This window comes from Chlorocebus sabaeus, chromosome X (assembly GCF_047675955.1).
Source record: "Chlorocebus sabaeus isolate Y175 chromosome X, mChlSab1.0.hap1, whole genome shotgun sequence".
Classification (NCBI taxonomy): Eukaryota; Metazoa; Chordata; class Mammalia; order Primates; family Cercopithecidae; genus Chlorocebus; species Chlorocebus sabaeus.
The window spans coordinates 128,703,670-128,719,690 of NC_132933.1; the positions used below are offsets into that span (position 1 = coordinate 128,703,670).

The 16,021-nt window shown below is 44.9% G+C and overlaps 2 non-coding genes across 2 annotated transcripts; one reads left to right on the forward strand and one right to left on the reverse strand.

The window, feature by feature from the left end:
* Window positions 1-133, reverse strand: LOC119620035 (small nucleolar RNA SNORA68). Its single transcript, XR_005236431.1, has one exon. It is a non-coding gene; the product is annotated as a small nucleolar RNA SNORA68 (small nucleolar RNA).
* A 12,063-nt stretch (window positions 134-12,196) lies between these two features.
* On the forward strand, window positions 12,197-12,307 carry LOC119620029 (U6 spliceosomal RNA). The gene has a single exon (XR_005236425.1). It is a non-coding gene; the product is annotated as a U6 spliceosomal RNA (small nuclear RNA).
* The last annotated feature ends 3,714 nt before the right edge of the window (window positions 12,308-16,021 follow it).

Consider the following 16,021-nt stretch of genomic DNA (forward strand, 5'->3'; position numbering starts at 1 on the left):
GGGAGGTAAGCCTCTAAGTTCACTTTAAGGAGCATGGCCACAGCCACCAAAGATAATGAGATTCGCTTGCTGTTTGCAGCTCTGTTTAAACCATCACTTCAAGAAACAGTGAATCTTCAGGTTTAGGTGCAACTGATTCTTTTTTTCTTTTTTTTTTAAGGGACAGCTGTCCCAGAGGGTAACACCAATTAATTTTGATGCTTTTTTCTTTAGTGCATTATTATTATTTATTTATTTATTTATGACAAGGTCTCACTCTGTCACCCAGGCTGGAGTGCAGTGGCACAGTCATAGCTCACTGCAGTCTCAACCTCCTGGGCTCAAGCAATCCTCCCACCTCAGCCCCCTGATTAACTGTGACTGCAGGTGCATGCCACCACACCCTGCTAATTTGCTGCTTTTTTTTTTTTTGTAGAGGCAGGGTTTCGCCATGGGTTTTGCCCAGGCTGGTCTCAAACTCCTGGGCTCAAGCGATCTGCCTGCCTCGGCCTACCAAAGTGCTGGGATTACAGGTGTGAGCCACTGTGTCTGGCCTCCTTTACCTTTTTTTTTTTTTTTTTTTGACAGGGTCTCACTCTGTCACCCAGGCTGGAGTGCTGTGGCACACAATCTCAGTTCACTACAACGTCTGCCTCCCAGGCTTAAGTGATCCTCCTACCTCAGCCTCCCTAGTAGATGCGACTCCACGTCCGCACCACCAAACCCGGCTAATTTTTATATTTTTAGTAGAGACGGGGTTTCACCATGTTGGCCAGGCTGGTCTTGAACTCCTGACCTCAGGTGATCTGCCCACCTCGGCCTCCCAAAGTGCTGGGATCACAGGCGTGAGCCACTTTGCCTGGCCTCCTTTAACCCTTTAAACATGGTTTCCCCTGGTTTTTTGAATATATTTGTAATAGCTGCTTTGAGGTTTTGCTAAGTTCAACCCATTGACCCCTCAAAAGCAATTTCTATTGCCTGCTTTTTCCTTATGTATTGGTCACACTTTCCTTTTTCTTGCATGTCTTGTAATTTTTTTTTGTTGTCGAAAACGACATTTTAGAGACTATGGTAGCAACTCTGGATACTGATTCCCCCTTACCTACCTACAGGACCTATTGTATTTGCTTGTTATTTGTTTAGTGACTTGATTGGACTGGTTTGGTGAAGTCTAGGTTCCCACGCAATGTGGAGCTGCTAGTGTTTTCCTCAGAGGCCACAGCCTTGGGCACACACAGTCTCCATGACCCCCAGGGATGACCGACTCTAGGCTCTCTATTTCCCTGATCAACTTGTTAAGCTTTTGGCTGGTCTACTTCACACCCACTTGTTAGCCTCTTCTAATTTCTAGGTGATTGTTCTATGGATTTTTTTTTTTTTTTTTTTTTTTTTGACAGAATCTCCTTCTGTTGCCCAGGTTGGAGTATAATGGTGTGATCTTGGCTCGCTGCAACCTCCACCTTCCCAGTTCAAGTGATTCTCCTACCTCAGCTTCCTGACTAGCTGGGATTACAGGCGTCCACCAACATGCTTGGCTAATTTTTGTATTTTTAGTAGAGATAGGGTTTCCCCATGTTGGCCAGGCTGGTCTCGAACTCCTGACCTCAAATGATCTGCCCGCCTCGGCCTCCTGAAGTGCTGGAATTACAGGCGTGAGCCACCACACCTGGCCAGCAATCTGTTCTTTTGGTTTGCCTCTCCTGCTGGACAGAACCTCTGTACCACTACTCCTGAGCTGGAAAGGGGGAGGAAGATGGTGGCCTGCTTTTCCCAGGGTGACACACTTGCTCTTCAAGAGGGGCACTGGACAAAGACAGTAGCCCCTGGTCTTCTCATCTCCCTCCTCCTGGTGTGGAAACTCTACCCTGTGAGTAAGCAAGGCACAGTACTGCAGCCTGCCTCCATGCAGTAGAACTTCTGCTCTAAGGTGGAGACTGGAAGGAGGAGGGAACTCCAATCCTCTGCCCTGCAGTTGCCTGGAATACGACTTCTGTAACACAGAACTGGTGGTGATGAAAGATGCTGATGGCCTGCCCTTCCTGGAGTAAAACCATAGCCCTACTCTGGGATCTGGGAAGAAAGGGTGCCCCATCTTCCTGGCTGTGTTTTCCCAGAGTAGAGCTTCTAACACACTGAGCTTGAGGTGGGAGGACAGGAAGCATTTTGGGGTTCAAATGCCACAGACTCCCATTGTTCTCCCCAAGGTTTAGTAGGTAGATTTTCTTGAATAAGTTTCTCCACTTGAGCAGTTCAAGACCAGCCTGGGAGGTTGAGGCTGCAGTGAACCATGATCATGCCCCTGTACTCTGTCCTGGGCAACAGAGCAAGATCCTATTCCCCCCAAAAAATATGAAGACAAAAAGACAAAAACAATAATAATTTTCACCAGTTAAAGTTTGTTCCATTTGGGAGTATATCTACTGATCTCCTCATCCCACTATTTTGGAAGTCCTCTACCTCAATCAGGTTTTTTTAAAGGTAAAAATAAGTTTGTTTGGTAATATTATAAATTCATGGGCTCAAACTTATTTGATGTGTTTCAATCAACTGCAATTATTTCTATTGATACTCAAATTATTTTAATTTTGGCTAGTAGGAACTTTTAAGTTGGCTCCTTAGTCCTTTTGATGGGAACCTAGCAATTATTGATAACTTTCTTGCTATTAAAATACCTTATACAGGCCAGGCGCGGTGGCTCATGCCTGTAATCCCAGCATTTTGGGAGGCCGAGGCAGGAGGATCACCTGAGATTGGGAGTTCAAGACCAGCCTGACCAACATGGAGAAACCCCATCTCAACTACAATACAAAAATTAACCGAGCATGCTGGCCCATAATCCCAGCTACACGGGAGGCTGAGGCAGGAGAATCGTTTGAACCTGGGAGGTGGAGGCTGCAGTGAGCTGAGATGGTGCCATTGCACTCCAGCCTGAGTGACAAGAGCGGAACTCCGTCTCACAAAAAAAAAAAACAAAAACAAACAAACAAACAAAAAAAACAAAAAAACCACACCTTATACATTACTTTCCCAATACCCACAGAATGCTTTTGGAAAACTGAAAGGTTGCATTCGCCAGTATCAAAAGGAGTGTATATGCCTTCCAAGGAACTGAAGAAGATAAAAAGCAAACACTCAAAAGGGAGAAGAAAAAAAACAATAGAAAAACTGTAAGACTGGGCGCAGTGGCTCACGCCTGTAATCCCAGCACTTTGGGAGACCGAGGAGGGCAAATCACTTGAGGTCAGGAGTTCGAGACCAGCCTGGTTAACATGGCGAAACCCCCACATCTACTAAAAATACAAAAAAATTAGCTAGGTGTAGTGGCATGCGCCTGTAGTCCCAGCTCAGGAGTCTGAGGCACAAGAATTGCTTCAACCCAGGCGGCAGATGTTGGCAGTGAGCTGAGATCGCACCACTGCACTCCAACCTGGGGCAACAGAGCAAGACTCCAGCTCAATAAAAAATTTTCAAAAAAGAAAAATCATAAAAGAAAACAATGACAAGGAAACATTAAAAATAGCATAGGAAAATATGGCAGGTGCAGTGGCTCACACCTGTAATCCCAGTACTTTGAAAGGCCGAGGCAGGATTGCTTGAGCCCAGGAATTTGAGACAAGCCTGGGCAATATAGTGAGACATTGTCTTTACAAAAAATTTTAAAAATTAGCTGGGAGTGGTGAGGGGTGCCTGTAGTCCCAGCTGCTTAGGAGGCTGAGGTGGGAGGATCACTTGAGTCCAGGAAATGGAAATTGCAGTGATCCAAGATCACCTCACTGCACTCCAGCTACGGAGAAGGACCCTGTCTTAAAAACAAAAACAAGAAAAGAAAAATATGACCTGTATAATAAAACAGATGAGGCCGGGTGCGGTGGCTCACGCCTGTAATCCCAGCCCTTTGGGAGGCTGAGGCGGGTGGATCATGAGGTCAGGAGATCAAGACCATCCTGCTAACATGGTGAAACCTGTCTCTACTAAAAATACAAAACATTAGCCGGGCGTCGTGGCAGGCCCCTGTAGTCCCAGCTACTCAGGAGGCTGAGGCAGAAGAATGGTGTGAACCTGGGAGGCGGAACTCGCAGGGAGCCGAAATCGTGCCACTGCACTCCAGCCTGGGTGATGTATTAGCAATGATAAATGTAAATGGACTCTACTCCTCTATTAACAATTAAGATCCCCAAATTGAATTCAGATTTCAATTTTATGTTATTTAAAATAAGCACAAAATGCAACAAAAAGATTAAAATAAGAAAAGGGGACATATATAAAACAAATGCAAATTAGGAGAAATCAAAGATGAAAATACATTAATAGAATTTGACACTCCATAAATAAATAAATGGCATTGAAATTAATGAAGTGAATTTATTAAGGATAAAGAATCACTTAATAATAAGTCTCAACAGCTTCCTGGAAAGAAACACATACAGCAGACAATATACCTATTTTTCCTAGTGCCTGTGCAATGTTTAAAAAAACTGAATATACAGTATAGCTGGACTAACAGTGGCACTTAAATAGGGTTCAGTTGCTAAAGAAGACTCACAGGACCCCAAATGACAAAGCTTACAAGTCTACACTTTATTACAGGGAGGGGACCCACTATAGCAAGAGCATGAAAGTCAGGCTATCCACCAAGCACACGACTCCACAAGGGGCCTGGAGAGGCCAGGTGCAGGCTCTTCCTGTCTTTTCTTTCTGGTACTACCACGTGTTCCATGCGCATCTTGTATTTTTCCTGCCCTAGACCTAGAGGCAGCCATTTCTTCAAGGAGCTCTGGTTTCCTTTATTATTGGAGACTGGTATTTGGAAACGAAGATCTGGGTGCTAAGTGTGCTCAGTGCTGCTGGGATCTCACTGCTTCTAGCCCATCTCAACAGTCAAAGCTAGGAAATATATCTATGTATACTAACCTATATATATGTATACATCTATATTTCTGTATCCCTCTCCTGTTACATAAAAATTATATCAGGCCATTGTTTTGGACTAAGCTCCTACACTAGGCCCCAACAGAGCAGACTATAAACCAGAATGGAGTCGTTCATACTAAAGATCTGCATCATGGCTGGGCGTGGTGGCTCACGCCTGTAATTCCAGCACTTTGGGAGGCCGAGGCAGGTGGATCACCTGAGGTCAGGAGTTCAAGACCAGGCTGGCCAACATGGTGAAACCCCATCTCCACTAAAAATACAAAAATTAGCTGGGAGTGGTGGTGGTGCGTGCCTGTAATCCCAGCTACTAGAGAGGCTGAGGCAGGAGAATTGCTTGAACCCTGGAGGCAGAGGTTGCAGTGAGCCAAGATCGTGCCACTGCACTCCAGTCTGGGCGACAGAGCGAGCCTCTGTCTCAAAAAAAAAAAAAAAAAATCTACATCATCAGACTAAAACTGAGTTGTTAGCTGGCCTTCTGAGAAATCAGGAGACAGACAAAGCCCAATTTCCCAAGCAGGCCAGTTTCCATCGGCATGATAATGAAGTTCCCTTTGCCTTTAGTCCTTACAACAAAAGTAATCTGAAGTAACCTCATGTTAACCAATCAATTATTTGTCTAACCAATCAATTATTTGTTTCCCTGTTCCCACTTTACAAGGAAAGTAACTTTGAAATGACCAGTCCACTTTTTGTTCTTTGTTTCTGCTTTCTTTAGCCCTTTCTGTCTATAAAATCAACCGCCTCTGTGCAGTCCGTTGGAACACTTACTCTATTTTACAGAATAAAATGTTGCCCAATTCTAGAATCACACACAAAAAAGCAAACTAAGATCTTAAAACTACATTGTTGTGATTTTGCTCTTTGATGCTCCCAACTAAAGTACAGTGTTTACATACAGTTGTTTTGGTTTGTTTTTTTTTTTTTTTTTTTTTTTTTTGAGACAGAGTCTCGCTCTGTCGCCCGGGTTGGAGTGCAGTGGCCGGATCTCAGCTCACTGCAAGCTCCGCCTCCCGGGTTTACGCCATTCTCCTGCCTCAGCCTCCCGAGTAGCTGGGACTACAGGCGCCCGCCACCTCGCCCAGCTAGTTTTTTGTATTTTTTAGTAGAGACGGGGTTTCACCATGTTGCCAGGATGGTCTCGATCTCCTGACCTCGTGATCCGCCCGTCTCGGCCTCCCAAAGTGCTGGGATTACAGGCTTGAGCCACCGCGCCCGGCCGTTTTTTTGTTTTTTTGACACAGTTTCACACTGTCATCCAGGCTGGAGTACAGTGGCGGGGTCTCAGTTCACCACAACCTCCATCTCCCAGGTTCAAGCGATTCTCCTGCCTGAGTCTCTCTAGTAGCTGGGATTACAGGCGCCCACCACCAAACCTGGCTAATTTTTATATTTTTAGTAGAGATGGGGTTTCACCATGTTGGCCAGGCTGGTCTTGAACTCCTCACCTCAGGTGATCCGCCCGCCTCAGCCGCCCAAAGTGCTGGGATTACAGGCGTGAGCCACCTCGCCCAGCCTACGTACAGTCTTTTTTGTCTTTAGCCTTACACTATCTAGTCAAAGCACTTTTTTGCAAACGTTGCTTAATCAGCAACTTCTTCCCCACCATCTTCAGTAATGTCATACATTTTTCATAAAATTACATTTTTATTATTTTTTAATTGACAAATAAAAATTGTACATTAACCCTGTACAAAATGTTGTTTTGAAATGTGTATACATTGTGTGAAATGACTAAAGCAAGCTAATTAACATATGCATTTCTTCTCACACTTATTATGTTTCATGGTGAGAACACCGAAAATACACTCTCTTAGCAATTTTCAAGTATGCAATATATTGTTATTAACTACATGCAGCACGATGTACAGTAGCTCTCTTGCACTTATTCCTCCTGTCTAACTGAAATTTTCTATCCTTTGATCAATATCTCCCCAACACCAGCACCCCTCCCCTTCCCCAGCCCCTGGTAACCACCTTTCTACTCTCTGCTTCTTTATTTCTTATGTTTTCAACTTTTTTTTTTTTTTTTCTTGAGATGGAGTTTCGCTCTTGTTGCCCAGGCTGGAGTACAATGGCGCCATCTCGGCTCACAGCAACCTCCACCTCCCGGATTCAAGCGATTCTCCTACCTCAGCCTCCCGAGTAGCTAGGATTATAGGCATGTGCCACCACGCCTGCTAATTTTGTATTTTTAGTAGAGATGTGGTTTCTCCAAGTTGGTCAGGCTGGTCTCGATCTCCCAATCTCAGGTGGTCCGCCCACCTTGGCCTCCCAAAGTGCTGGGATTACAGGCGTGAGCCACCACGCCCGGCCAATTTTTTCAACTTTTTTAGATTCCACATATAAGTGAGATCATGCAGTATTTGTCATTCTGTGCCTGGTTTATTTCACTTAACAGTTTTCTCCAGGTACAATTAATGTCTTTTGTCATCCTCTGCATTTCATCCTGGAATCACTGAAAACCAGGTTGATTCTTTTTTCAATTTGCATACAGTAATGTTCACTCTTGGTGTTGTACCATTCCACAGGTTTTGACAATTGTAGAATCGTATATCCACCACCACCCTCATGTACTCAACCCTTCCTTCTCCCCTACCCCTGGCAATCACTGATCTGTTTTTTCAGTCCCGTTCTAGACTGAAGAATGACCCTGGAAAGATATCCATGTCCTAATCCCCAAAACCTGTGAATGTTACCTTAATATGGCAAAGGGACTTGGCAAATGTGATTATATTAAGGATCTCAAGATGAGATTATCCTAGATTATCCAGGTGGGCCCTAAATGTATTAATAATAACAAGGGTCCTTAAAAGAGGGTGGCAAGAAGGTCAAAGGAGGTCATAGGAGAGGTGAGGATAGAAGCAAGAGGTTGAAGTGATGTGAGAAAGGAGTCAGCAACTAATGTATGCAGATGGCCTCCAGAAGCTAGAAAAGGCAAGGAAATGAATTTCCCCCCAGAGCCTTGTATTAGTCTGTTCTCACGCTGCTAACAAAGACTTAGCAGAGACTGGGTAATTTTTTTTTTTTTTTCTAGACAGTGTCTTCCTCTGTCACCCAGGCTGGAGTGCAGTGACACGATCCTGGCTCACTGCCACCTCCGCCTCCCGGGTTCAAGTGATTCTCCTGCCGCAGCCTCCCGAGTAGCTGGGATTACAGGCGCGCTGACCACCACACCTGGCTAATTTTTGTATTTTTAGTACAGACCGGGTTTCACCATGTTGGCCAGGCTGGTCTAGAACTCCTGACCTCGTGATCCACACCCCTCAGCCTCCCAAAGTGCTGGGATTACAGGCATGAGCCACCTCGCCCAGCAAGACTCTGTTTCAAAAAAAAAAAGAAAGATTCATCTATGTTTGTTATATATATTTTACCACAAAAAAAAAAAAAAGCAAGATTTGACCGGGCACAGTGGCTCACGCCTGTAATTCCAACACTTTGGGAGGCCGAGGCAGGTGGATCACGAGGTCAGGAAATCGAGACCATCCTGGCTAACACGGTGAAACCCTGTCTCTACTAAAAATACAAAAAAATTAGCCAGGCGTGGTGGCGGGTGCCTGTAGTCCCAGCTACTCGGGAGGCTGAGGCAGGAGAATGGCGTGAACCCGGGAGGCAGAGCTTGCAGTGAGCCGAGATCGTGCCACTGCACTCCAGCCTGGGTGTGAGCAAGACTCTGGGCGACAGAGCAAGACTCTGTCTCAAAAAAAAAAAAAACAAGATTCACACGTATTGTTGAGTGAGTCAATAGACTTTTCCTTTTTTTCATTGATGAGTATTCCACTGTACACATATACCACAGTTTGTTTACCCATTCACTTGCTAAAGGACATCTTCATTGTTCCCAGTTATTAATAAAACTGCTATGAGGCCAGGCGCAGTGGCTCACACCTATAATCCCAGCACTTTGGGAGGCCGAGGTGGGTGGTCAGGAGTTTGAGACCAGATGTCTAACATGGTGAAACTCCATCTCTCCTAAAAATACAAAAATGAGCTAGGTGTGGTGGAACGCACCTGTAATCCCAGGTACTCAAGAGGCTGAGGCAGGAGAATTGTTTGAACCTGGGAGGCGGAGGTTGCAGTGAGCCGAGATCACACCATTACACTCCAGCCTGGGTGACAGAGTGAGACTCTGTCTCAAAATAAATAAATAAATAAATAAAACTGCTATAGGCCAGGTGCAGTGGCTCATGCCTGTAATCCTAGCACTTTGGGAGGCTGAGGCAGGTGGATTGCCTGAGCTCAGGACTTGGAGACCAGCCTGGGCAACATGGTGAAACCCCGTCTCTACTAAAATACAAAAAAATTAGCTGGACGTAGCGTCATGCACCTGTAATCCCAGTTACTTGGGAGGCTAAGGCAGAAGAATTGCTTGAACCTGGCAGGCGGAGGTTGCAAGTGAGCCTAGATCACGTCATTGCACTCCAGCCTGGGTGACAGAGTGAGACTCCGTCTCAAAAATAAATAAATAATAAAAAATAAAAGTGCTATAAACATTTACATACAGGGTTTTGTCTGCACAAAAATTTTCAATTCACTTAGCTATTAAAGAAAACTTGGCCGGGCATGTAGCTCACGCCTGTAATCCCAGTACTTTGGGAGGCCAAGGCAGGTGGATTGCCTGAGGTCAGGAGTTTGAGACCAGTCTGGCCAACATGGTGAAACCCTGCCTCTACTGAGACTACAAAAAAATTAGCCGGGTGTGGTGGTGTGCACCTGTAGTCCAGCTACTTAGGAGGCTGAGGCAGGGGAATTGTAGTCCAGCTACTCAGGAGGCTGAGGCAGGGGAATTGTAGTCCAGCTACTCAGGAGGCTGAGGCAGGGGAATTGTAGTCCAGCTACTCAGGAGGCTGAGGCAGGGGAATTGTAGTCCAGCTACTCAGGAGGCTGAGGCAGGGGAATTGCTCGAACCAGGGAGGTGGAGGTTGCAGTGAGCCGAGATCGCACCACTGCACTCCAGCCTGGGAGACAAAGGGAAACTCTGTCTCAAAAAAAAAAAAAAAAAAGAAAGAAAGAAAAAAGAAAACTCATAGGTATTCACAGCTTTTAGGACATGGAGAAGTCAATTTAAATATTATTACTAGGGGAACAGATTATTAAATGATACAAACCAAAAGAATTACAGGCTTTTTTTCTTTTTTCTTTTCTTTTCTTTTCTTGTGGAGACAAAGTCTCCTCTGTTGCCCAGGTTGGAGTGGAGTGGCAAGATCTTGTCTCACTGTAACCTCTGCCTCCCGGGTTCAAGCAATTCTCCTGCCTCAGTCTCCGGAGTAGCTGGGATTACACGGGTGCACCACCATGCCCAGCTAATTTTTGTATTAGTAGAGATGAAGTTTTACTATGTTGGCCAGGCTGGTCTCAAACTCCTGACCTCAGGTGATCCGCTCACCTCAGCCTCCCAAAGTGCTGCGATTATAGGCGTGAGCCACTGAGCCTGGCCAAGAATTTCAAGTTTTTTAAGGCCAAGGTAATATTCATAGATCAAGTCACAAGCTCAGAGTTCTAGATGTCTTACAAGAGCCCTTTGTTAGAAATAACATTTTCAAGGGTATTTTAGGAGACCAGAATAATCACTTTTTCCTTATTCCGTTGCTAGGATTTCTTATACCAGCAGTCAGGAGGGCCTGTGGTGTTGCAGATGAAATCCTGGAATTCCATTATTTAGAACTGAAAAAAGTAAAAACAGATCTGAGAAGCTTAAAAGTTACTATGGAAAAGAAAGGGGCAAAATAATATTATAAACAATTGGAATTTGAGGCATGTGATGTTATCCATCTACAGGATGAATAGACAAAAATGACAGTATTTAAATTTCTGGTTTATTATATCGGCAATCCAGTCACCCTTAGTCCTTAGTACTGTTTGCTATGAAACTTTGTCAAACACTTTCATGAAGTCATTAAAAGTGACCTGTTTTTTCCAGCAGATGTGCAGTGATACCTTTGCCAGTAGAGTTTTGCCTGAATAACAACAACAAAAAAATCATTCAAACACAAAAGTGACCAAGTTTTTCCCTTAGGGACCAAAACTACAGAGAAATAATTGAGTTGTACCCTTCAATGCGAAATCACGTACAAGTCACATGATGTCCAAAAGCTTGTAAAACCAACTGCAATGTTTCTAACGAATATTTGCCAGGGTCTGGGAATTCCCCCCGCTTACATGTTAGCCTTTTGTGGATCTACATATCCATTTCATGGATGTCAGCAGCACGAGCTAGCAGCATGAGCATCAGCATATTTGTGTCAGTTCTCTAAGTCTCCCACGGGATCATGCGGTTCCCTGAGTCTCCAAGGCCCACAGGACCTTGCGAAGGGGCCCAGGTGGATACACTGTGTACACAGTGCAGGTTTGCATCACAGCCAAGGAATACCGGCCTTGGGGAAAGCAAGCCTGCTCTTTGTCCCAGAAGGAGATATCACCTCATCCCCCAAGGCAGCTCCTTGCAATAGAGCCCTGAGAAACGGCCCAGCTAAAGAGCAGTCAGGACCTTGCATTCTTGGCATGCCCAACAAGAACTAGCAGGAACTCTCTAGGCCATGGGGGATCGCCTCTCCCAACAATATGCCCATAGAGAACATAGGCCATCTCTCCTTCCACATGAAAGGGACAACAAGAAGTACTACCCAAAACGTTGCCCCTTCACCACTGTCTTTCAGGGCCTAGAATGCAGCTACCACCCACTTTTAGGTGGTGCTGGGAAACTGTGCATCATAAACCTTGTTCTTTCTCTGCTATCCAGTCATAAGGAACTCTCTGGGAAGTCACAGATCTGGGTTAAAGGAGAGGTAAACCAGTAGCCACAAGCATCGTGAGGGTCTGAACCACCTCTTCGTGCAGTTTACTTTTGCCCTCCAACCAGCTTGGACCCAAACTTATATATTACATTTTCATTTTCTAATGGAATATGGTTTTGCACATTCAACCTAGCCTTGATGGTCATTTCGAATGGCACACCTCACTCTCCTCCCACCTTCCAGATCTCCTGCCAATGCTTTGCACTGAGTGAACCCACCCAGAAGCTGGAAGGCAAGGAAACCTGTCGCTACAACCCCTTTGCTGGGCACAGAGCAGGTAAAGAAGGGTGGAGTGAGTCTGGAAAGGCAAATGGAAGATATCCAGCACAGCCCATAAATGACATTGATGTCATTGGTGTGATTTTCTAAAACATTAAGCTATTCTTGGAAAAGTTCCAAACAAAACAACACACACTCCTTTCAATTTACATAGTAGTTCCGTTCCTGGAAAATTCCACATATATTAAAACCGTGCAGAAAATCCTTTGAGTTATTGCTTGCTTCAGCAGCAATATACTAACATTGGAATTATATTGATACAAAGAAAATAAGCATGGCCCCGGTGCTAGGTGACATGCACATTTGTGAAAGCATTTCATATTTTTTTAAATAAATTTCATTAAAAAATAGTGCTTTGAGTTTACAGGTAAAACAAGGTTAGGTTTAGGCTCAGATAATCACAAATAGGTTCTCATATACACAAATGTCTAGGGAGACATTTGAAAATTATGTTAGACGTAGGAAAATTCTTCCTTGCAGGAACGTCACATGCATTGAAGGACATATGACATTCTTGGCTCCTGCCCACTAAATGGAAGAAATGACTTCTCAATTTCTGGGTCCCCGTTCCATCTAACACACAGAAGTTTCTGACCTAGCGACAAAACACTTGCTGCCGTTTCTGACAACATAAAATTATGAATTGGAATTTTCTGATTTAGCATGAAGTAATAACTGGCTACATATGAAACTGAAGCTTCAGGACGGGCAAGGTGCCTCATGCCTGTAATCCCAGCACTTTGGGAGGCCAAGGTGGGCAGATCACTTGAGGTCAGGAGTTTGAGACCAGCCTGGCCAACATGGCGAAACCCTGCCTCTACTAAAAATACAAAAATTAGCCGGGCGTGGTGGTGCACGCCTGTAGTCCCAGCTACTCAGGAGCCTGAGGCAGAGAAGAATGGCGTGAACCCGAGAGGCGGAGCTTGCAGTGAGCTGAGATCACGCCACTGCACTCCAGCTTGGGCCACAGAGCAAGACTCCGTCTCAAAAGAAAAAAAAAGGTAATAGACAGTTAATAAAAGATAAATAACCACATTTCATGTCACTTGAAAATAAACTATAACATTGTTCTATTTTTAACATATGCACTTTAAGTAATTCATGCACATTACATAAAATTAGAAAATGCATACACAAAACTAAAAACGAAAACGCACATTCTGTAGTAGACGGAATAATGGCCCCTTAAAGATATCCATAATCTAGTTTCTGGAACATTTTACATGGCAAAAAGGACTATGCGGATGCCACTAAATTAAGGATCTTGGGATGGGGAGATTATCCAAGCAGGGCCAATGTAATCTCAAAGATCCTGATAAAAGGGGAAGTGGACCCGGTGCAGTGGCTCATGCCTGTAATCCCAGTGCTTTGGGAGGCCGAGGTGAGAGGATCACTTGAGGCCAGGATTTTGAAACCAGCTTGGACAACATAGTGAGACCTCGTCTCTACCAAAAAGAGAAAAGAAAAATTAGCCAGGAGTCTGTTGTTCCAGCTACCTGGAAGGCTGAGGTAGGAGGACTGCTTGAACCTGGGAGGTCATGGCTGCAGTGAGCCGTGATCGCACCACTGCACTCCAGCCTAGGCAACAGAGCAAGACCTTGTCTCAAAAAAGAAAAAAAAATCATGGACTTTCATAGATTCCATCTGTTTCCACCATTAGCCTTTATAATGTTCTAAATGTCATGACTGTGACCAATGGTATATGACCCAAATGATACTTGAGAACTTGACTGATTTCTAGCACAATCAAATAGACTTGGCTTTCCTTGTACTTTCCCGGCCACAGACCTGGAATAAGACATTGCTTCAAAGAGCCCAGATTCCCTTTAATGGGGGGGGATGGTTTGGTTTGTTGTTGTTGTCGTTGTTGTTGTTTGAGACGGAGTTTCGCTCTTGTTGCTCAGGCTGGAGTGCAATGGCGCAATCTCGGCTCACCGCAACCTCCGCCTCCTGGGTTCCAGCGATTCTCCTGCTTCAGCCTCTCGAGTAGCTAGGATTACAGCCGCCCACCACCACGTCCAGCTAATTTTGTATTTTTAGTATAGACGGGGTTTCTCCATGTTGGTCAGGCTGGTCTCAAACTCCCGACCTCAGGTGATCCGCCCACCTCGGCCTCCAAAAGTGCTGGGATTACAGGTGTGAGTCACCACGCCAGACCGGGGGAATGGTTTTTAAGGACCACAACCTGAGCACTAGGGATGTTCATTATTACAGCGTGAAGTTACTTTTAGGCTACTTCAATGGACACAGCTAGAAAAAAAATGTATGAATATTTATGACACAAAGACTCTAGAGTGGCACCCATGATCCCTGCCTCCTGCTGTTCATGCTCCTGTGTGATCCCGTCCTCTTGAAAGTGGGAGGAACCATGACGTGCTTCTAATCAGTAGTATATGGCTAAGGTGACAGAATGTACATGGTTACATATACATGAGTACATTACGTTCAGAATGATTACATGATGATTGTAATGCCCCCTTGCAAAGACACTCTCTCCTTGCTGGCATAAAAGAAGCAAGCTGTGTATGGAGAGGGCCATATGGCAAGGAGCTGAGGGCAGCCTCTGGCTAACAGCCAGTGAGAAACTGAGGACATCAGTGCAGCAGCCTTCTAGAAACTAAAGGTTGCTAACAACCATGTGAGCTTGCAAGCAGATGATGAGACTGCAGTCCCTCCGACACCTTGATTGAAGCTTTGTGAGCCATAAGCAAAGCATCTAGCTAAACCATGCTTAATCTCCTGACTCACTGACAGTGTGAGATAATAAAAGTGTCTTGTGTTTTTTGTTGCTGTTTTTTTTTTGTTTTTGTTTGAGAAGCAGTTTTGCTCTGTCACACAGGCTGGAGTGTGCGTTCTCGGTTCACTGCAAACTCCACCTCCAAGGTTCAAGCGATTCTCCTGCCTCAGCCTCCCAAGTGGCTGGGATTAGAGGCACCCCCCACCACGACCAGCCAATTTTTGTATTTTTAGTAGAGACAGGGTTTCACCATGTTGACCAGGCTGGTCTCGAATTCCTGACCTCGTGATCTGCCCACCTCGGCCTCCCAGAGTGCTAGGATAACAGGTGTGAGCCACTGAGCCTGGTCTAATTTTTTGTATTTTTTGTAGATACGGGGTTTCACCATATTTCCCAGGCTGGTTTCTAACTCCTGGGCTCAAATGATCCTCCTGCCTTGGCCTCCCAAAATGTTAGAATTACAGGTATGAGCTGCCGTGCCTGGCCAATAGATTAACTTAAATCAAAGACTTTTCTAGCACAACTTCACAAGTTCTTTACAATTCTGTTCTATGTCATGAAATTGTTTTCTCTGGATTAACAATGCTTTATTTATTTATTTATTTATTACTTTTTTAATTTTTATTTTTTTGAGATGCAGTCTCGATCTGTTGCCCAGGCTGGAATGCAGTGGCATGATCTCGGCTCACCGCAACCTCTGCCTCCTGGGTTCAAGCAATCCTTCTGCCTCAGCCTTCTGAGTAGCTGGGATTACAGGCATGCACCAACATGCTTGGGTAATTTTTGTATTTTTAGTAGAGACAGGGTTTTACCATGTTGGCTAGGCAGTCTCGAACTCCTGACCTCAAGAGATCCACCCGCCATGGCCTCCCAAAGTGCTGGGATTACAGGCGTGAGCCACCAAGCCCAGCCTGGATTAATGCATTGAAGAGGCTGAGGAATCCTGAGGAAAGGGTCTGAGTTTTATTTCTCTCTCTATCCCTGGACCTAGTATAGAATGTGGCATATGAATTCAATTAATGTTAAGTAAATGACTGGATAATTGGAGGGACAGAGGGAAGAAGGAAGAAAGGAAGAAAAGAAGGAGGGAAGGAAGGAAAGAAGGAAGGAGGGAAGGAAGGAAAGAAGGAAGGAAGGAGGAAAGGAAGGAAGGAAGGAGGAAGGGAGGGAAGGAGGAAGGGAGGGAAGAAGGAAGGAAGGAAGGAAGGAAGGAAGGAAGGAAGGAAGGAAGGAAGGAAGGAAGGAAGGAAGGAAAGAAGAAAGGAAGGAAGGAAGAAATAAGATTCATGAGATGGCCTTAAGT